This window comes from Triturus cristatus, chromosome 1_2 (assembly GCF_964204655.1).
Source record: "Triturus cristatus chromosome 1_2, aTriCri1.1, whole genome shotgun sequence".
NCBI lineage: Eukaryota > Metazoa > Chordata > Amphibia > Caudata > Salamandridae > Triturus > Triturus cristatus.
Genome location: NC_140580.1, coordinates 673,605,652 through 673,628,593, shown reverse-complemented (window position 1 = coordinate 673,628,593; position 22,942 = coordinate 673,605,652).

Genomic DNA, 22,942 nt, shown 5'->3' with positions numbered 1-22,942 from the left:
TTATTTCCTCACTGTATATCCATTGCTAAAAGAGTAGGCCGAGAACCATACAGACGCCATCTTCTGATCATATGCTTGAGCACGGGCTGTGATCACGCGTTGATCACGTGCAGTTGTCAAGCCCCAGTTCATTTGAGTTACTGGTAGCAGCTGAAGGTAGGCTGTTTTACTCGACTTTTCTAAGACTCAAGGTCGCATCTGGCTTTGGGGTCGATTAGCGCATTCCTGGAGGCGCTGTGTCTATACTCCCAGGCACCAAGACGAAAGGGAGTCACCCCTCCTGACCTCATCAGTAATAGATAGTCAAGCCTTTGTTCTGGTCTGATGTGTGCCATATATGGTCTTTTCCTGGAGCTCGAGGGCCAACTGGTGTTTTTCCTTTTACAGTGATTGTATGTGTTGAACCAAAAAATATATAATCTCATGTTTGAATACGAGCCAACAGTCTTCTCGGCACACCTGAAGGGTGAGGGTCGGAGAGGCTCCTCTATAGAGTATTTTGTTTAATAAAACGATTGAACCTTCTTCACTGCCAACTGACTGATTATTTGGTAAGGGTATTGGGACTATTAGTAGGTATAGTCCTTTAGATTATTTTTATGGTACATCACCGCCCCTTGGCAGAATTCTGTGGAATCTCTTGTATTTTTTTTCTGTAACTGTAGAATTCCACAGACTCAAATTCCACAATTTCCTCCCACCCTAGTATATGTTGGTATTTTCCCCCTAAACTACAGATACATACCATGTTTAAGGTTTGTTTCCCATGTCACCTTTCCTTCCCTCAGAACTACCAATATCACAGCTTTGGAATGCGAAGAATACATATAACAAACAAAAGGTGATGGGAGGAATGCTTGCAATTTGTTTAACCAGTGGCAATTGCTCGGGTAGCATCCTCACCAATCATTCTTTTACTCACCATGCCACTTCTGTGCGGACCCAACCATATGAAAATCAACCCTGACCCTGCTCCTCATGGGAACAGTCTAGCCCGAACTGCTAGTACAGGTCTTCGCTGAACCAGAACACAAGCCACCTAGGGCCAGTTTCACCCTGATAAGAACTCATCAACCAGGTATAGCTTGGTCTCAGTGGCACAGTGAGCATGGGACAAGCGCCCAGGCATGCCTTTGCCAGTACGGGCGGTACATCAAACACACACAAGGTGATGAGAGGAATGCTTACAATTTGTCTAACCACCGCAATTGCTCAGGATAGCAGTGGTGGCCGGTGCGTTATGGAAGTGGTCAGGCCCAACGGTACGATACAGCACTCTGCCTCACGCCTTGCTAAACTCCAGGGCAGACATTTTCTTCACACACAAGCAGACATCCATACATACACACACAGTTTCGGGCACGCTCACAAATACATGCATACTGGCATACATATGCAATCACCAGCTCACAGACAAACAAACACACTTTGATTTAAATTCAGAAAAACTTACCTGAGGCAGACCCATGCTTTCCAACACTCTCATCTCTCTGCAGTAACCAGAGGCAGATCCACGTGCTTCTGTTCAATCGGAAGCTGGAATTGGGTTGAAGGTACAGAGGTAGACCTTTTTCTCTATTGGGCAAGAGGGCGTATGATTGACAAGCCCTGAAGCTCCATTATCTGACATGTGGCACTGCGTGCCGCTAGTGGAGCATGCCAGATATGTTTTGTGTATGTGTTAGGCTGGGCTGTAATAGCTCCCATCTGACACATGTGCAAAACAGGTACTGGAGCCATCTTCTGCTGCCAACCTTACATTACAATGTAACCGTAGGGAAAAGACACAATATACCCTTGAGGGCTTGGGCTGATTAAGTGAATGAGTAGTATGCCAACAAGGGATTTTGTTTAAAAAAAATTCTAACGTTATTGATTTTTAGAAATTAATCAGGTGGGAGAGTTCTTGACAAATACCGACCCAAATGTCAATTGACTGAACCAATCATCAAAAAATATATATGAAATACACACACGGGAAAATCTTTTCGTGAAAGAATCACAAATCTTTTTATATATCAATTCAGCTTAAATGGAGTACAAATAAACAATTGAATGTGCAATGAATCATGAAAAAGGAGGAAATAAATATTATCCACATTTCATGACAAAACATCTATTCCAAAAAGAGAAAACAGAGATACATCTCACTTTCAGAGAATAATGATCAACTGTACAAAATTAATCATACGGAAACAGATGATGAAGTCGACGTTTCGGTCTGTGATGGCATAAATCCGTCAGGCCATCTTCAGGACAGTAGGCATTGCGTTAAAGAGGAAGACCCCTATACAAACATAATATGAGTTAGTTACATCAATGTAGACATAATTGTTACCTTGTTTCAATGCAGCAAGAGAAAGGAGATAGCCCATGTGTTTGAAAGGCATTCATTTTTGCTTATATCGTGAGTAGCTGCCCCGAAACACCAACAATCTACACAATATCTAAATATCTGTATATTTGAGGTGAAAGAGTGAAGGCATGCTCAAGGAATAATGAAAATCAGCGTTATGTTACTTCGCTTACTTGGATAAATATACTTAATGCGAGAGGAATTAATATTTTCGTAACGTGATGGTTTGCGCTGGTTCTGAAAATGTAATGAAAGATGGTGGTATGAAATGTACTGACTAATGACAGTATCAAATTCATTGTGACTTGTAAATGAATACATTGTCAAGACATACCAGGTCCTAATCCAGTTGCTTGCTACAAATTAATGTAGAAGTGGATGTGGAGGAGATGATCTTTCCTTTTATTTTTGGAAGGACATGACACCATCAAAAGGCAACACCATGAGTGTGGTACACTTGTGTGTCAAGAAGGATATTCTTTTTGGTTAATTATTCTTCTTTTCTTATTTTCTAACTCCGCAGAAACACTGAAAGGCAACATCATATATGTGTCACTGCAGTGCATTCTTCAGGCCAAAAGTATGTCAAGAGTTATTTTCAGAATGTTTGGGTGTGACTGAAGTCACATAATCTATCTCTATGACCAAGATACTCAACTGTTTGAAAAAAATTGTTTGAAAAAAAATTATCTCAACTTGTTTAAAAAACGACAAGGAGCAAGACATTGTTTAACTTCAAAAAATAATTTCAAAAAATAATTCAAAATGCTTGTTGTTAAAAAGGTCGGGAATCATGGAGTATTACACACTGCATCAATGTAAAATGTCCAGTTTTACATGAAAGAGCATGTAATATCAACGAAGTAGCTCGTTACCTAATGATCTTTCAGAATTGCTGGTTCAACGTTATGCTGATCATTAAAAGAACGCACTAAGGCGTAGGCATGAGGTAAGTAAAATCAGTGACAGTTATGGTTGGACAAACAGTTGATTAATGAAGCATTAAGCTAAGAATGCGGTTTAATTTCAAAGGGTTAACTTAACCAAGAGTCTGTTATGCCCACACCTCTATTTCTATCAGACATGCCAAAGCATGATAACGATTAAAAGGTTCAGAATCTACTTACATTTCTAGCTGAGAGTACGGAAGGCCGATGCCACTTCAAACGAAACAGCCACGAACGAGATTTCAATCTTTTCGGTGTTTTTTAAAGGCAAGCAGTGGGCCAGGTGTTAACAATCGGGGAGTATAATTGATGCAAGATTTAACTGAAGCGTGGTGGCCATCTTAGACTGTCTGGTTCAATGGGTGGATTTAATGTTAAAAATCAAAATCGCTGCATCCTCCGTGACTTATTGTATAAATTCGATCTAAAAACTAAAGGCAATTTGTAATGTTGTATAGCTGAAATGCAACTTGGTTTATCGTAGCCTAAATACAATCTTATTAAAATATGGCGGCCATATTAGACTGATGTCATGTGCATTTCAACGAATAGGGAAGAATTATTCGACCTAAAGTGTGTTGAATAGTTTAACAACCGCATCATTTATCATCTAAGGTCTATTTACAACCTCATTATCTCAGCATACATTATGCCAAACAAAATAATGGTAACGAAAGTTGAAGCTGTCTGAAGAATACATCAACATAACATCATCATACAGAACAAAGTTTGACATTAATATAATATCAATAAAATTGGGTTCATTCCCTACAAATGTTCATTATCGCATGATATTAAACAAATAAAATTAAACAAATGAAAATTCAGTTTTCTGATACAATGAGTATTAAATGATATAACAACAGCCACATTTTTATATCACAGTTCTGTTGGCAACCTAACTGTGTCAACAAACATTGTATATCTAGCCAAAAAGTTAATAAAACAGTGGTTAATGTCGTCAAAAGATATTGTAAATCAGTTACAAAAATCGAAAAGCATGCGGACGATTAGCACAGGTTTTTCATTAACAATATATTTATAAGGAACAGAACTCTATTATTTTGGGTTGTCAACAACGCGATGTAATTGGAGTCTCACAATATAGAAAGATGACAGAAGGTTAAGCGAAAAAACATCTCATAAGGCTATTGTATGCAATGATATTTCTGTTCAGTAATAGGTGGACACAGTGTTGTTAAATAAGGTCAAATGCTGAAGTTTCTTTTTAGATGGACCTGTTGTGTTCAATTTCAGGCTAAGCATGCCAAAGTGTGCCATTCAGTAGCTGAGTTTAAGCCCTGTTTTATATTATCTGCTCGACAAATCCATTGGTTCTCTTTTATCGTTAGTGTTCGATCGATATTGGATTGTCTGATTGTGGGTTTCACCACTTCGATCACCCACCAAAGCATCTCTTTTTCGGTGTGTTCCAGTCGGATATAGTGGTCAACCAATGGGGCATTTTCAACTCTGCACCTGATTCTTGACTGGTGCTGTAAAATATGTTTCTTTATCATTTGTGTTGTTTTGCCTATGTATTTCAAGCCACAAGGGCATTGGATACAATAGACGACATTCTGGGTGTTACAGTTCGAAAAAGATTTAATCCAAACTTTTTCTCCGTTTAGATCAAATGATTTGAGGTTGATGGTACTTGAGCATGCTGCACAGTTAATGCACTTGTAGTGACCAACCAAAGGTACGATTTGTCTCATATTGTCAACCACATTATGTTCTGGCATTTTGTATGCATGGACTAAACGATCTCTCAAATTAGGCCCCCTCTTGAATGAGAACAATGGTTTTTCTGCCAATTCTGGGAGAGAAGCCAATAGAGTCTAATGTTTTTTAAGGATTTTTTTAATCTTATTAGTAGCGGTCCCGAAGGTGGTGACACAAGCCAAGACTGGTTCTGTCGTCTTATGTCCTACTTCTAGTAGTGCATTACGATCATTGTACCATGCTCTCTTTAATGATTTTTTAAGTAGCCTATTTGGATATCCGCGTGAATGTAATTTTTCTTTTAGTTTTTTTGCTTCAAAAAAATAGTCCTCCCTTTTGGAACAATTCCTACGAAGACGGAGGAACTGTCCAAAGGGAAGCCCATCTTTTAAGGACTGTGGGTGATGGCTGTCATATTTCAAAAGAGTGTTTGGCGCCGTTGGTTTGGTAAACAAATTGGTATAGAGTGTATTGTCTGTGCCTACTTTCATTGAGATATCTAGAAAATTCATAGCTTGATTATCAGAGTCTAATGTGAATTTCAGATTCGGATTTCTGGAATTAATCCAGCTATGAAATTCCATTAGAAGTTGTTTGTTTCCCTTCCAAATTAGAAAAACGTCGTCTATATATCTTAGCCAACATGTAATGTTGGCTGTAAATGGGTTTAGTAAATTGTAGATGTATTTCTGTTCGAAATCAGAGACATAGATATTTGCTATGTCGGGAGCATAAACAGCCCCCATTGCGACGCCTTTAAGTTGTTGGTAGAACGTTTCCTCACAGAGGAAAATTTTTTCACAAAGTGAGATTTTGATACATTCAACAATAAATTCTGTTGGTACCGCATGGGGCCTGGGTCTGTTATTAAGAAGATCTTCAATAATCCCTAGTACTTCTTGTTGGGGAATATTTGTATACAGACTCTCTATGTCCATGGACACCAAAAGCTCACATGAAGGATCAAAACAATGATTTTCAACCACATTGATAACTGCTGTGGTGTCCCTGATGTAGGTGGGAGTCTCAGTTGCAAAGGGACGAATGAAAAAATCAGCATATTGGGCTAACGGCTTAAGAATTGAATTACAGCCCGACACAATGGGTCTGCCTGGTAGTACTTTGGCATTCTTGTGGATCTTCGGTAAGATGTAAATTACCGGAACCGTAGGTGATTTGTTGATCAAAAAAGCTGCCTCCTTTTCACTTAACCATCCACCCTCACGTCCAATTCTGCTAAGTTCCGCAATGGATTTCTCTAACCGAGGAGTTGGATTAGTGGATAATTTTTTGTAGTGTGACTCAACAGACAGTTGTTTGGCCATTTCGGTGTAATAAGCCTCAGTGTCCCAGAGGACCACACCGCCACCCTTATCGGCAGGTTTTATGATGGTGTCTGGTAAGGCCTGAAGGTTTTTTAATGCCGCATGTTCATCTTTGGTAAGATTATACTTAACATAAGCTGGTGTATTAAAGAGATTATCTATTTCTGTAATGATGGCATTTTCGAAAGTGATGATTTCTTTAGCTATCATTGTGTTCGTGGGAAAAAAGGTCGAGCGATTATGCAGACCAGTGGTGTCGATGTTACACGGTGTATTCTTATTTGCAAAAACATTTTTTAGTCTTACAGAGCGAAAGAATTTAAAAAGCTCCAATTTAGTTTGAAAATGATCATTTCTGTTGGTGGGTACAAATGAGAGTCCAGCTGAAAGGACTGATATTTCTGCCTCTGAGAGTTGATGTTTGGACAGATTGAAAATTGGAACGGTTTGGGTGGAGTTTACCATTCGTAATATTGATTCCTGGTTTGACGGAAACCCGGTGTATATTGGTTCCGAAACCATCCTCTCTTGGTTGCTCGTTGTCTCCGTGAATGACCTGAGCCTCTCCGATCCTGCCCTAAAAAAGATTGTCTGGATGTTGAAGGTTGTTGATCATAGATGTGTCTATAGGTATTATCTGATGCCTGATCGCTATCGGTATCAGAATTGGTGTCTGAAAAAGTCACTGTTTTACGTTCTGCTTGTTTGGGGCCTTGATTAGGGCCTTGTGGTTGATAGAAATCTTTGTTCAGATAGGGATAAGTTCTTTCCTTACTGTATTTCCTAATGTCTTTCTGTAATTTGTCCAGTTTTACTTGAAAGAGCATGTCATATCAACGAAGTAGCTCGTTACCTAATGATCATTCAGAATTGCTGGTTCAACGTTATGCTGATCATTAAAAGAACGCACTAAGGCGTAGGCATGAGGTAAGTAAAATCAGTGACAGTTATGGTTGGACAAACAGTTGATTAATGAAGCATTAAGCTAAGAATGCAGTTTAATTTCAAAGGGTTAACTTAACCAAGAGTCTGTTATGCCCACACCTCTATTTCTATCAGACATGCCAAAGCATGATAACGATTAAAGATTTCAGAATCTACTTACATTTCTAGCTGAGAGTACGGAAGGCCGATGCCACTTCAAACGAAACAGCCTTCATTATTCAACTGTTTGTCCAACCATAACTGTCACTGATTTTACTTACCTCATGCCTACGCCTTAGTGCGTTCTTTTAATGATATGACATGCTCTTTCAAGTAAAACTGGACATTTTACATTGATGCAGTGTGTAATACTCCATGATTCCCGACCTTTTTAACAACAAGCCTTTTGAATTATTTTTTGAAATTATTTTTTGAAGTTAAACAATGTCTTGCTCCTTGTCGTTTTTTAAACAAGTTGAGATAATTTTTTTCAAACAATTTGTTTCAAACAGTTTAGTATCTTGGTCATAGAGATAGATTATGTGACTTCAGTCACACCCAAACATTCTGAAAATAACTCTTGACATACTTTTGGCCTGAAGAATGCACTGCAGTGACACATATATGATGTTGCCTTTCAGTGTTTCTGCGGAGTTAGAAAATAAGAAAAGAAGAATAATTAACCAAAAAGAATATCCTTCTTGACACACAAGTGTACCACACTCATGGTGTTGCCTTTTGATGGTGTCATGTCCTTCCAAAAATAAAAGGAAAGATCATCTCCTCCACATCCACTTCTACATTAATTTGTAGCAAGCAACTGGATTAGGACCTGGTATGTCTTGACAATGTATTCATTTACAAGTCACAATGAATTGGATACTGTCATTAGTCAGTACATTTCATACCACCATCTTTCATTAAATTTTCAGAACCAGCGCAAACCATCACGTTACGAAAAGATTAATTCCTCTCGCATTAAGTATATTTATCCAAGTAAGCGAAGTAACATAACGCTGATTTTCATTATTCCTTGAGCATGCCTTCACTCTTTCACCTCAAATATACAGATATTTAGATATTGTGTAGATTGTTGGTGTTTCGGGGCAGCTACTCACGATATAAGCAAAAATGAATGCCTTTCACACACGGGCTATCTCCTTTCTCTTGCTGCATTGAAACAAGGTAACAATTATGTCTACATTGATGTAACTAACTCATATTATGTTTGTATAGGGGTCTTCCTCTTTAACGCAATGCCTACTGTCCTGAAGATGGTCTGACGAATTTATGCCATCACAGACCGAAACGTCGACTTCATCATCTGTTTCCATATGATTAATTTTGTACGGTTGATTATTATTCTCTGAAAGTGAGATGTATCTCTGTTTTCTCTTTTTGGAATAGATGTTTTGTCATGAAATGTGGATAATATTTATTTCCTCCTTTTTCATGATTCATTGCACATTCAATTGTTTATTTTATGCTGAATTGATATATAAAAAGATTTGTGATTCTTTCACGAAAAGATTTTCCCGTGTGTGTATTTTATATATATTTTTTGATGATTGGTTCAGTCAATTGACATTTGGGTCGGTATTTGTCAAGAACTCTCCCACCTGATTAATTTCTAAAAATCAATAACGTTAGAAATTTTTTTAAACGAAATCCCTTGTTGGCATACTACTCATTCAACCTTACATTACAGCATTAACATGCAAACAAACGATCTGTAAGATCGTTTGTTTTCATATAAAAGCAGTAACATGTCTGCAGTAGAGTCAGAGGGTTGACGCCCTGGTGTCCCCTAGGGGCAGCTGCTGCTGCAGGATTGCATACCAACCAATTGCTCTTTTGCTCACCATGCCACCTTAGTTTGGACCCAGCCATATGCAAATCAGCCTTGACCCTGCTCCTAATGTGCTCAGTTGAGCCGAACACCCAGACTAGAGCCTAACCGGAACACAAGCAACCTAGGACTGGTTTTTCCTTGATAAGGGTTCATCAGCCAAGTATAGCTTGGCTCCAGTGGTACAGTGAGCATGCTGACCATGGCTGATTTGCTTATGGCAGGGTCCAAACTGAGGTTACATGGTGAGCAAAAGAACAGTGGGTTGGGCCACTACCCAAGCGATTGTCAGTGCTTAGACAAATTGCAAGCATTACTCCCTTCACCTTTGGTGAGTTTCATAGTAAGGATACCATCAGATTATGAAATGAACCCTGATGGTACCATCAGAAATACTTCAAGCATTTCCTACTGTAATGCACCACTTTATCCCAGAATTTCAGCCGGGTCTGTGGCATTACTATGGATCTTGTGATACTGATGGAGCTGGTAATTCGCGTAACCTGGTCGGTATCTCCTATCAGAGACGTTTTAAGGAACAGGCAAAGTGGGCAATTGCCCAGGGCTCCCACCTTCCAAGTGCCTTCTTGTAAAGTGAACTTTTTCTCTATTTTTATTTTGTATATTTCTCTGTTTCAACCTTCAACCTATGCTTCAAATTTGTTAGGCCTCATGGGGATTGAAGGAGCAATAACTGGGCAATACAATTCAAAGTCATTCCAAACAGGGGCAGCAAAATACTTCTTACCCAGGGCACCCCCAATTCCTAAAACTACATGACTCCTGTAACTGACCTCATTGGGATCACCACTCTTTTCTTAACCAGGACAAAATAACTTAAAATATGAAAATAGGGATAGTCTGACATCGAACGTGTGGAAAAGATACGTGAAATATGAGCTTTAATTTATTTTTGTAATTTATGCAGCTTTTAGCTCGTTGATGTTGTCAGTTGCTGCAAACGATCCAGTCCAAACCATTGATCTGCAAGTATATTTACCTGTAACGGGACAGTGAATAAATGAAAGCAGACTGTTCCATAATTACTTTGCAACAAGAGTCTCGGCTCGTGAAATACCCACTGGTACCTAGCACAAAATGTCAAAACTTTCCAATCTTTGCATACTGTACTCTCGGCTGAAAAAATGGTAAATGCCAGCCACGGAGGCAGGCAAATTGAAAGCCAAGCGTGCGCCTGACGGACTCTGTTCTTGATTGGTTTTCAAATACTGATTATATAGTGAACACCTCTAAGGCTCAGTCCCTTGTCGACGGGGAGGAAAATCATTATTAAATGTTAAAAAGAAGCAGAAATATTGATATATGCCTAAGATTGCAAAGTATATCCCCGCAGTAAATGAGATATCGCCCTTTACTTAATGAAAGAGAACGGCAGACCATTATGTGTCGCTCTCCTGATGAATTTTTGTATTCGCGATCAGTGCCTTTGAAGGAAGGAAAAAAGCCTTGCAGAGTGCATTACTCTGCTGACATTCCAGTTTTCCGTGGCCATAAACACATTGGCAGGGGTAACGGAAGTGACATTTGCAATCCACAACAGACTCTTCACGTGTGGTGCGTGGCCAAATCTGAATTTCACAAATGCACGAAAAATCGCCACAATGTACAATTTACTATCCACCCATCCATCCATCCACCCACCCATCCATCCACCCACCTACCCATCATCCATCCATTCATCTATCCACCCACCCTTCCACCCACCATCCATCTATCTATCTATCTATCTATCTATCTATCTATCTATCTATCTATCTATCTATCTATCTATCTATCTATCTATCTATCTATCTATCTATCTATCTATCCATCCATCCATCCATCCATCCATCCATCCATCCATCCATCCATCCATCCATCCATCCATCCATCCATCCATCCATCCATCTATCTATCTATCTATCTATCTATCTATCTATCTATCTATCTATCTATCTATCTATCTATCTATCTATCTATCTATCTATCTATCTATCTATCTATCTATCTATCTATCTATCTATCTATCTATCTATCTATCTATCTTTTTAAATATATTTACTGAATTATTGTACAAGAGTAAATATGCACTGGTGTATATCTGCCGTTTTGTGGCTTTCTTGCCCTACTGTTACCTGTCAAGAGACTCCGGTATGAGTAATTGGATGACCACTGACAAACGGTTCATGTTTGACATATATGTGCTGTCTTATATTTTGCACCTATATTTGACTTTGTACTTCTGTTGCATATCCAGCGATCTTTCTGGATGGTTGAGTAAAAGTAGCTACTGACTTCTTTCTGCCTGGTTGGAAGAGTACTTGCGTTTAGTACAGCCTCTGTGAGGCGTGTTGGTGGTCATTCTTCATGTGCTGAGGTATATTCCACAGTGTTATGGACTTACAGCAGCGCTCAAGCATGTATGCGAATCAGATAGATGTTGGAGAGAATGAGTGACATCTTGAAGTCATGTACCAGTTCCTTAGTCAGAGTTATGCTGTGAGCGGTCACATGATTGGGAAGCCCCAGGTCTTTACTGCTCTCCTGAATCCAGAGTTTAATTACCAAAGATATGATCTTGAGTGGGGCATTCTCGATTGGAGCATCCTTGTTCGTATAAGGAAGATGTGATTGCTTTACAATGTATCAAATACACCAGCACACAAACACAAATGCTGGTGTACTTGATTCACGGCTGGCCACTGGTGCGAGTGTTCTACACCTCTCCAGAGCTGTTGCTTGGCCAAATTACCATGCAGGATTTTGTCATTATGGAGCAGATCTTACCATTGTGAAGTCATCAACTTTGGTCCATTTCTTTTGCCCCAAGGGGATGAGGCATCTTAGGGGACCGTAGATTGCTTAATATTCAATTAGCTCTGAGGATGATGTCATGTATTTCAATCAATCAATCAATACATTTGTAAAGCGCACTACTCACCCGCGAAGGTCTCAAGGCGCGGGGAAGGTGCTGCTACTGCTCGAAGAGCTTGGTCTTGAGTAGCCTCCTGAAGGTAAGTAGGTCCTGGGTCTTTCGTAGGAGGATGGGGAGGGCGTTCCAGGACTTGGCGGCGAGGTAGGAGAAAGATCTGCCACCAGTGGTAGCTCTTCAGATGAGGGTGACGGTGGCGAGGGCGAGGTCGGTGGAGTGGAGCTGGCAGTTCGGGGTGTAGAAGGAGAGTCGTCTGTTGAGGTATGCTGGTCCAGTGTTGTGGAGTGCCTTGTGTGCATGGGTGAGGAGCTTGAAGGTGATCCTCTTGTTGACGGGGAGCCAGTTGAGGTCTCTCAGGTGGGGTGTGATGTGGCTGTGGTGAGGGATGTCGAGGATCAGGCGAGCAGAGTCGTTCTGTATTCGTTGCAGTCGTTTCAGCAATTTGGCTGGTGCTCCCACATAGAGGGCATTGCCATAGTCCAGCCTGCTGCTGATGAGGGCCTGGGTGACCGTTCTTCTTGTGTCGGTGGGGATCCACCTGTAAATCTTTCGGAGCATGCGGAGGGTGTTGAAACAGGAGGACGAGATGGCGTTGACTTGCTTGGTCATGGAGAGTGTTGAGTCGAGGATGAATCCCAGGTTGCGTGCGTGGTCGGTGGGTGTCGTTGCGGTTCTCAGGGCAGTCGGCCACCAGGAGTCGTCCCAGGCTGAGAGGGGGGAGCCGAGGATGAGGACCTCCGTCTTGTCTGAGTTCAGCTTCAGCCGGCTGTTCTGCATTCATTCAGCGACAGTTTTCATTCCTTTGTGGAGGTTGGTTTTGGCGGTGAGAGGGTCCTTGGTGAGGGAGAGGATCAGTTGTGTGTCGTCGGCGTAGGTGATGATGTTGAGGTTGTGCAGTCTGGCGACGTGGGCGAGCGGGGCCATGTAGATGTTGAACAATGTTGGCCTGAGGGATGATCCCTGGGGTATGCCGCAGATGTTCTTGGAGGCTTCGGATCGGAAGGGCGGTAGGCGGACGCTCTGACTCCTACCGGAGAGGAAGGAGGTGGTCCAGTCCAGAGCTTTGCCTCGGACTCCTGCGTCGTGGAGGCGAGTGCGAAGGGTGCGGTGGCAGACAGTATCGAAGGCGCCTGACAGGTCCAGGAGGATGAGGGCCGCGGTCTTGCCGTTGTCCAGCAGGGCCATGATGTCATGGGTGGCGGTGATGAGGGCCGTTTCGGTGCTGTAGTTGCTGCGGAACCCGGACTGGGACAGGTCCAGGATGTTGTTCTCCTCGAGGTAGCGGGTCAGCTGTTTCTTGACGGTTATTTCAATGACCTCCGCCAGGAATGGAAGTAGGGAGATGGGCTGGAAGTTCTTGAGGTCCCTCAGGTCTGCCTTGGGTTCCTTGAGCAAGGCTTTGATCTCGGCGTGCTTCCAGCTCTCCAGGAAGGTCGCGGTCTCGAAGGAGATGTTGAAGGCCATGCGGAGATGGGGTGCGATGGTGGTGCTGGCCTTGTTGAAGATGTGGTTGGGGCACGGGTCTGACGGGGAGCCGGAGTGGATGGTGCTCATGATTTTGATGGTGTCGTCGTTGTTGATGTTGGTCCAGGCGAGCAGGGGGTTGCTGTGGGTGGTGACTGTGGGGTCTGTGGTGTCGTTGGGTGCCGTGGTGGTCTGGTTGTCAAAGCTGTCGTGGATGTATGTGATCTTGCGGTGGAACAAGGAGGCAAGGGAGTTGCACAGGTCTTGCGATGGTGGGATGTCGTTGGTGTTGGAGCTGGGGTTGGAGAGTTCCTTCACAATGTTGAAGAGCTCTTTGCTGTTGTGTGCGTTGTTGTCGAGGCAGGCCTTGAAGGAGGTTTTTTTGGCGGATCTGATGAGGTGATGGTGATGGTGTTGGCGCATGGCGTTCTTGTGGGCTGTTTGGTTCTCCGGTGTCTGTTCGTGGCGCCATTTCCTCTCCAGTTTTCGGCAGTTTTGCTTGGAGGTCTGGAGGTCTGCGGTGAACCATCCGGCGTTCTTATTGGTGCATTTGTTGGAGGGATTCTTGATCGGGGTGATGGTGTTGGCATAGTCATTGATCCAGCGTCTGAGGTCGTCGGCGGCAGCGTTGGGGTCGGTGGGGACAGAGGGTGGGCATCTGGCGAGGACGGCGTTTAGCTGGTCATCGGTGATTTTGCTCCAGCTGCGGTGGGGGATCTGTTGGGTGCGGTTGTGCGTGGTGGGTTTCCGGAAGGTGAAGTGGATGCAGCGGTGGTCAGTCCAGTGGAGTTCGGTGGTGTGACTGAAGGAGACGTGGGAGCTTGCGGAGAAGATTGGCTCAAGCGTGTGGCCGGCGGAGTGGGTTGGCATCGTCATGAGCTGTCTGAGTCCGAGGATGGCGAGGGTGTCGATCATGGTGGTGGTGTTGGAGTCATTGTTGTTCTTGAGGTGAAAGTTCTGTTTAGCACTATAGAGACTGAAACATCAACACGTTCCCACTACTCTTCTGTAATTTACCGACCATAAGAACAGATTCTGTAACTCAATAATATGTTCTTCTGATTGTTCCTTTCTTGAGAGTGGTGTCGACATACATCTGTCTCAAATGTGAATAATGCATCAATTTGGACAAATTTCACACTGGACGTATGTTTGTCGAACTGCTTTTCTCTGTACCCCTATCAATGTATGCTACTTTGCATTACACATGAAGTACATGCAATATCTTTATTTTTCGTATGCCTGTTTTCCATTTATTCTTTCATTTATGATTTATGTTGTTTACTAAATTTAATTAGCTTATGTTTTGCTTTAATGTGGTAAACACTTTATTGCATTCAATTTTTATGATTTGATCTAATGCGTCATATCCCACAGACGTCTAAACATGATGATTCAGCATACTCTGTTGTATGAATGATCCCATTGTTGTCCATTCCCTTCAATTGGTTCTGTTACCCAAGCTCTCTAGGGGATAATGGGTTGCCCTTCCTTTATACCATATTGAATATATGTCAGTAGCTGGATGGATTTGCAAGGGCGAAACGCTATGTGTGAAAGCTTAGTCTCTGGGAAAATATGGATCTCATAACAGGCTACCAGACACATTGGGATTATGAGATCTGACATTAAACCATTGATCACATGCATTTCACATGCTATTCTCTTCATGTTGGTTTATTTTCCAGCTTCCACATATGGTGCATTGTGCCCCTCCCACAATCAACTCAGAGTACAGCTAACAAAGTATAAATATCTTTGTGGTATGTCACTGCTTAACAGTCGTCCCTATACAATCTCTTCCTCACCCTCACGCAACATCGACAAGAGCTGAAAAATACCAGTCTGCTCATGTTGGTCTATGACCTGGCTGCAACATCAGAAAAAGAGGCGATCAGTGACTTTCAAAAATGCCTTGTATATCTTGATACAGCAAGCCATACCTAGACCTTTGACTATTGCTCTTTCTCTCAACCTATTGAGTGTGTAGAATTAGTTACCAGAAAACAGTGGAGGTGTCATGTTAATTGATTAGTATGGTTGTCCACGTTTCCTTCTTTACTTAGTTGGCCTCGGATATGAGGCATCTGGCTCTATGCCCAACCTGACTAGCCCTGTGGGCAAGTGAACAGTTTCCTAACAATGTTTTCTCTGGTAGTTTTGGTAATATTCCAGCCTCAAGCAAGTTGAAGGTTCCTTCTAAATATCTGCACATTATAATGATAAAGCTGGAAATCATGCCCACTCACCACGACCAGACCTGTGTATCACAACACTTTCTGGATTACGAGTAAGCGGCTTCTATCTATGTTACTGCTGGTACCTTAGAATTAGCTACTTTTACCCCATACTCTGAGACACATGTAAGTCTGCAGCTTCAGTGAAATGGCTCCTTGTCATCAGAGCCCCTACATCTGAAATACCTTTTCCTAATCTACCTGAGCCAAACGTCTTTATTACCTATATTATAGGCACAAAACTGTTGCATTTTCCTGGATCGAGCAATAGAAAAGCAGCTGCACATCTTCCATTCATGTAATGGTGATTTGGATAAGGCTGTCACAGTTTTCATCAGTGATAATCAGGGATAAAGGCTGTTTAAATGCTAATACCCGTAATCTATTCAGATATATAACAGCTGAGACTAGGTCTTTAAATGCTTATTGCCTACCTCTTGCAGAACTCATTAGGAATAAATAATGTATCCCTTTTAGCAGCTAAACAAACTTACTTTGATCTGAACCTACCAATGGGCTTTGTTAGCCTTCATTTAAATATGTGATTTTGCTTTTCAATGTGAAACTTTCAAACATAAGTGATACAAACCTTTGCCCCATTTAAGCATTGTGTTTGGGGGTTAGCGAGAGTCTGATTGGGGCTTTTTGAAGTTACTTGGGGGCATATTATCAAGCCAGGCGATAAACTTATCGCCGCTTTAGCGGCAGAAAACTGCCGCTAAAGCAGCGATAATGGGCTTGATAATATGCTCTATGGAATTCCAATTGAAGTCCATGTTAGATGTCCTTCACATCTAACATGGGCTTCAATTGGAATTCCATAGAGCATATTATCAAGCCCATTATCGCCGTTTTAGCTGCGGTTTTCTGCAGCTAAAGCGGCGCTAATTTTATCGCCTGGCTTGATAATATTCCCCCTGGTGAATTGAATTACACTGACTTTACTCCACCTCCTGCGTCTTACGTTTGAGAAGTCTACATTGGCCATTTTGACTGAGGGAAAATGATGCATCTATTTGATTGGTCATATCATGCAAGGAAATTTGGAAGGTCAATGCAGAAAGACAATAAATGCCACACTTTAGATACAAGGAAGATTGTACATTTATCTTGCACTAGAAATTTCTGAAGCTTGAAGCCTGTTGGACTTGAGCCATTTTTGCAGGGTCATCCCTGAACTTTTTGCCTTCCTCATGGTATTTTTCTGACCTGGTGTTGGTGGTTTTAGGACTGTGAGCACGTTATCACTGCTGTCCAGTGTTAAAGTGCATGTGCTCTCTATGGTTAACATGGTAAGATTGGTCTACACTTGTTTGGCGTATTTAATATACCTATCAGTCCCTTGTAAAGTGGTATCTCATAGACCCGAGGCCAGTAAATTAAATGCCACTGGTGGGCATGCAGCGCTGATTGCGCCACCCACCAAAGTAGCCTTTCAAACCTGTCTCAGGCCTCTGCCATTGATGGGCCTGCGTGTGCAGTTTACTGCCACTGTGATGTGGCACATAAAGTAGATGATCTCTTGACTGGGGGTGAATGTTTTGATTTGTTCTGCATTCCGTACATCAATTGTGTGTCTTTTGCTTTCTCGCCCTAAGTGCACCAGGTATGCCCAGACGTGGGTCCTGGGCTCACTGTGCCACTGGACTCAAGCTATCCTGGCTGAAGAGGGGTGAAACCCCGAAACCGGTCCTAGGATGCTTGTTTCCAGTCCAGGGAGGACCTGGCTTGGCAGTTCGGGCTGGACTGTTCCCATGAGGCACAGGGTCAAGACTGATTTGCATATGGCCAGGTCTACATTGGGGTGGCATGTTGAGCAAAAGAATGATGGATTTAACCCAGATCTCTTGACTGGGGGTGAATGTTTTGATTTCTTCTGCATTTCGTCCATCAATTGTGTGTCTTTTACATAAAGTAGATGCACATTTGTGACTCCCCTTTTACTACATATCGGTCACCCCTAAAGTAGGACCTAGCTAGCCCTATTGTCAGAGTGCAATGCAGGCAAAAGGTAGGACATGTGCCTTAACTGTGTGGCATGTCATGGTAGTGGTTTCTCACTACTGTGAGGCTGCCGTCTCATAGGAATGCATTGGGAATTCCCTGACATGTGTTTCAGTGGTAATTCCTGATATGAGAGGAGTAGCGTGATCAAGTTTGGTATGTTTGGAATAGTGGTAACAAATGCTGCGTAATGGTGTTCACAGATTTATTATCACTATTTTAGAAATGCCACTTTTAGAAGTGTGAGAAAGAGAAACAGCTGGCGTGCACTCAGGTTTAAACGGTAAAATCAAATAGATAACGTGTTCTAAAAATTGTATAAAGCTTGGTGTGCTGGCCCTGAGGTGGTTCCACCCTGCCACCTTGATTCAAAATGCGTGAGAGACTGGAGCGGGACGCTCTAGACAGGTACTGCACTACCACTAAACACTCAGTGATGAGTATGTAACAAGTTAGACGAAATTTGTCATCTGTTTAACATATCAGAAAATTGTAATCATCATCAAAACCAATATTGATGTCTAAACCATCGGAAGACATTCGTGAATATGAGAAACGAATCAAAGCTTCTTCTTGTTGAAGTGTTCTTTAATCACACTCCAATCGTGCTGAAAAAGTTCATGTTACAGAGTACTATAACAAAATGAGGCGTAGCTTGATTTTCCCAATGCATTTCGGGCGTGGTGTTCGCCCTTCTTCAGGGGGTATCTATGAGTAAAACATCAAACAATTACATTCAAAGGTTTTAAGCTGATAACTACGTAGAAAATTGGCAGGCTTTACGGCGTCACACAGACATTTCAGGCAAGATCAAAGATTAAAGCCACTGGAATTGAGCAAATGAATTGAAACGTGAAAGCACGTCACCAAAGAGTCTGAGAAAAATCTGTTAGACATCTGAGAGGGAGAAGGGTGGTCCAGAGCATGAGAGCGGAAAAAAGAAAGGAAGGAAAAATCACCGTGTGCTAAAAATCAAAGATCGTCGTGCGCGAAAGATTAGACCCAAGACGTATCCAGGTGGTAGAGACTATAATACCTGAAAAAGCTAGCAAGGCTGGTATCTGTTTAAGGATGAAAGCGATGGAGTGAGGTTGCCTGCAAAAATGCAAAGAAGGGTACGTATCTCGTAAGGTGTTGAAAAGGACTCTGCGAAGCAGTGTGGGTGCTCCGACAATGATCGGACATGCAAGGGAAACATGCTAAAAAAACTCACCGAGCGTCCGAAGAACGCTAAGGATCACTTTACTTGAAAACAACAGTGCACTATATAGTACACAAGCGGAACGGTGAGATAAGGAGGTGGAAAACCTGCGGGAAATAGGTAAATGCAGGGGGTTAAAGGGTGTGTGGTGCGTGCGGAAAGACCTGACAATTAGAACATGTAAAGCAGGGTACCTGGGAAAATACTCTCTGTCTCCGCGCTCTGGGTCCGAAAGTTGTGTGAGATGCTGAATCCCGCCCGTAAATATCGGCGGTGTCCGGGTTGCGTTCACGTGGGGAAGTCTCAGTGTAAAACATGAAAGAAGGACTCGCAATGAATGTAAGGTATAACCAGGGGTGGCCATCTTGAGTTGGGAAAAGAGCTCTGACAGACAGAATGAGCAGGACAAAAAGTGCACGAAAAGCGGTTGCGAGTGAATGACAGAGTGAAAGGACAAGCTTATACGGCCTAAACAACGGAAGTGCTTCAGAGGTGAATGACACCTGTATTACGGAATAACAGCTTACGAAAAACTGAATACAAAAAACTTTAAATCGTCAATGTCAAATGAACAGTGTTCTACCTATATACATTCTAATGAGTGCTAATAGTCCACAAGTAACATCCTGCCTATTTACAGTCTATATTGAGTTAACGTTCTGACATTGTGTCTTTAACAGAAAGGTAAGAGCGTCAAACAAATAAAACGCGCTACTGGTATAAGTACATTGAATGAAAAAGAAAAACATGACTACTAAAAATTCACTACAGTAATGTGTACGAAACCACTACTGGAACTTGATCTCTATGAGATGGAAAAGTGTTGTCCTGGCAGTTACCACGGAGTGAGTGTGAATACTAGTGAATTGAGGTGAGGGGTAATGCATAATGAAACCAATCTGTCATGTGGTGTGATGAAAGTGACATGGGACACTGGGCTGTTGACAAGAACAGTAAAGTGATAAAGTGATAAAATGAAATCGGGCATAAATCAAGATTAAAGCTCTGGTGCGTTGTAGGACGACCCTGTCCCCCTTCTGTTCTATGTGAAGGAAGAGAGTAGGAATCACAGGAAACATGCAAACTCAATTTTGTCGTTGAGACCCTTGGGACTTAGGGTATTGAGATACCGAATCCAAAAGGATTCCCTTTGAACAATAAATTTGCTCATGTCACGGTCATTATGAGATGTGATGACTTCAATCACACTAAATTTAAGTTGAGCAATTGTGTGGTGTGAATCACACCAATGACTGGCAAGCGGTGAAGATAAAGTTCTAGTGCGAATGCGACTTTTATGTTCCGTGATACGGGTACGTAAAGATCTCTCAGTTTTGCCTACATAATATAGGCAATGTGGTAGGTAACACCCCGGCGCTTCTCCTTGACAACAATAGGAGAAGGATCAGGTGGGAGCACCTGGCTACAAGCAAGAATAAACTCCCCAGGCTCTATGATGGGATAATTCCCATTTTGGAAACTGTGGGTTGCTTGGACACTGAGCCATACAACAAAGACTCCCAGGGTAAATTGTTCAAAGCCCATGAGGAACTTATAAAAGCTGCGGCACCTCATTTCACTTGTAGCCCACGAAAAGCAAAAGGGGGGCGACGAGGCAAAACATTATGGTACAACCTTGCTTGTAGAAGGGCAAAAACAGAGCTCCTTAAACTAATCAAGGAGGGTTTAGGTGGGGATAGCCTAAAACAAAGCAGACGAGTTTATAAGAAACTCACTGCCCACGCCAAGGCAGAATGGGAGGAAAAACAGTGGGAAGAACTCACTAAGACACTAGCGACCCAAAACCAACGGCTGTTTTGGAGGATTGTGAATGGGGGGTCGGGGAACCTAAAATCTGCATTTGAGCCTAATATTGCCCCAGGGGTGTGGCAAGCCCACTTCCAGACCCTATACAGTCCTGACCCGGGAGAATCTCCTGCTGTTGACTGGGTAGGCCGCCCGGACTATGAAGGGGAGCCGATAACGCTCGGTGAAGTGACCGTTGCCATCTCAGGACTTGCTTCTGGAAAGGCGCCGGGACTGGACGGTTAACCAGGGGATATGTTTAAACAAGAACCTACTGTATGGGCCCCTTATCTTACCGCCCTCTTCAACGGAGTTCTCGGTGGCATGGAAATCCCTAGTACTTGGCTGGGGGCCGAGGTGGTCCCCATTTTTAAAAGGGGCTCACCTCTCCTCCCAGCCAACTACAGACCAATCAGTCTGATAGATGTGGCACAGAAACTGTTTGGTAGGGTGATGCTGAATAGGCTCCAGGACTGGATGGAGGAGGTGGGAGCCCTCAGTCCATACCAGGCGGGATTCAGGAAGGGGGTATCCACAGTGGACCAGGTTTTTAGATTGAATCTGATCTACTGGCGGGCAGCAAAAATCGAGGGCGGTAGTTTGTACACAATTTTTGTGGACTTACGGGCCGCATTCGATCTGGTGCCCAGGGGGAAACTTTGGAGCATCTTGGCAGAGATGGGCGTTCCCCCGGACATCCTATTGATCTTACAGAGACTGCACCATAATAACTACGCCCGAGTGAGGTGTGGGAGGTCGGGGGAACTGACCGATAGATTCCCCGTTGACCGGGGGGTAAGACAGGGCTGTGTGTTGGCACCGACCCTGTTTTGCCTCTTTGTCAACGGGGTAATCGCCCATCTGAATGCCACCGAATATACTGACGCCCCGAAATTGAACGGCAGCAGGGTGACCGCAATTATGTTTGCGGACGACACCCTGCTGCTATCCAAAACCCCCATGGGCATTCAGAGGATTCTTGACTCCTTCGTGGCCTTCTGTACTGATAGGGGGCTGGAAATTAATGCGGCAAAAACCAAATTTATGGTTTTGAATCCGAGGCAAAAACTACGGCCAAATCCGCAATTGGGAGCAGGACGGCTTGAGAGAGTGACCACCTTTGAATACCTTGGTGTGACTCTCAACGAAACCATGACTTGGGGATCCCACCAGAGCAGGGCTAACCTTAAACTTACGCAAATGACTGGGGGTATTGCCCGGATGATGACTGGTTCATCATATCGCCCATTGGGGGCACTGATCCAGATATATAAGGCCCAGGCTAGGGGAGCGATAATGTATGGGGCGGAATTATGGGGCCACACGCCTTGCCAGAGTCTGTCATTAGTGGAAAATAAGTTTATAAGACAGATAGCCGCACTCCCGCCCAGTACTCCGCTCCTCCCCCTGAGGCTTGATCTGGGCCTACGACCGTTAGCTGACGAAATAAGCCTGAGACCTTTAGCATTCTGGCGTAGGCTGTGGAGCAGCAACGATCTCGTAGAATATAGGGCAGAACTGGCTGAACTTCTGAATCACCCAATAGCGCTCAACATCCCTTGGGTCAAAAATATCCAAGCCATTTGCATGGGAATAGGGCTCCCCGACTTATGGACTGAGCCAGCGAAAGCCGCACTAAATATATCCAAAAAGTCATTGGCCAAGGTCTATCATGAATATAAACTAACCAGGGCTCAAGCTACCCAGGCAGAAGGGTCCTTAGCTTCTGTGTTTATGCAGAACAAGGATTTCTATAGATTTGAGAGGGTGTTGGATCCTATCTCCCCCGTACTGACCCGGAAGCTGTTCCTCCAATGGAGATACGGCACACTGCCGTTCCGGTCTTTCACAAGCACTTGGTTACCGGCTCCCTCTCTAAAGCAGTGTCCGGCCTGTGATGCCACGGAGGAAACTGATCTGCACGTGTTTTTTTTTTGCCCAGCCTACAAAATAGCACGGAAATATTGGCTTCTCCCGTTGATAAGGAATATGGGTTGCAGGGAACACGCACCAATGTATAGAATTTTAAAAACTGATCTCTCTGGCCCAATTGTTTTTGCATTAGCAAAATTTCTGACCAATGTTTGGCACACGCGTAGCCGGATTCTAAAGGCGTTGGGTCCCTCTTAATAGTTTTTATTCTTATATTAGAGATTGAATATGTATACTGTA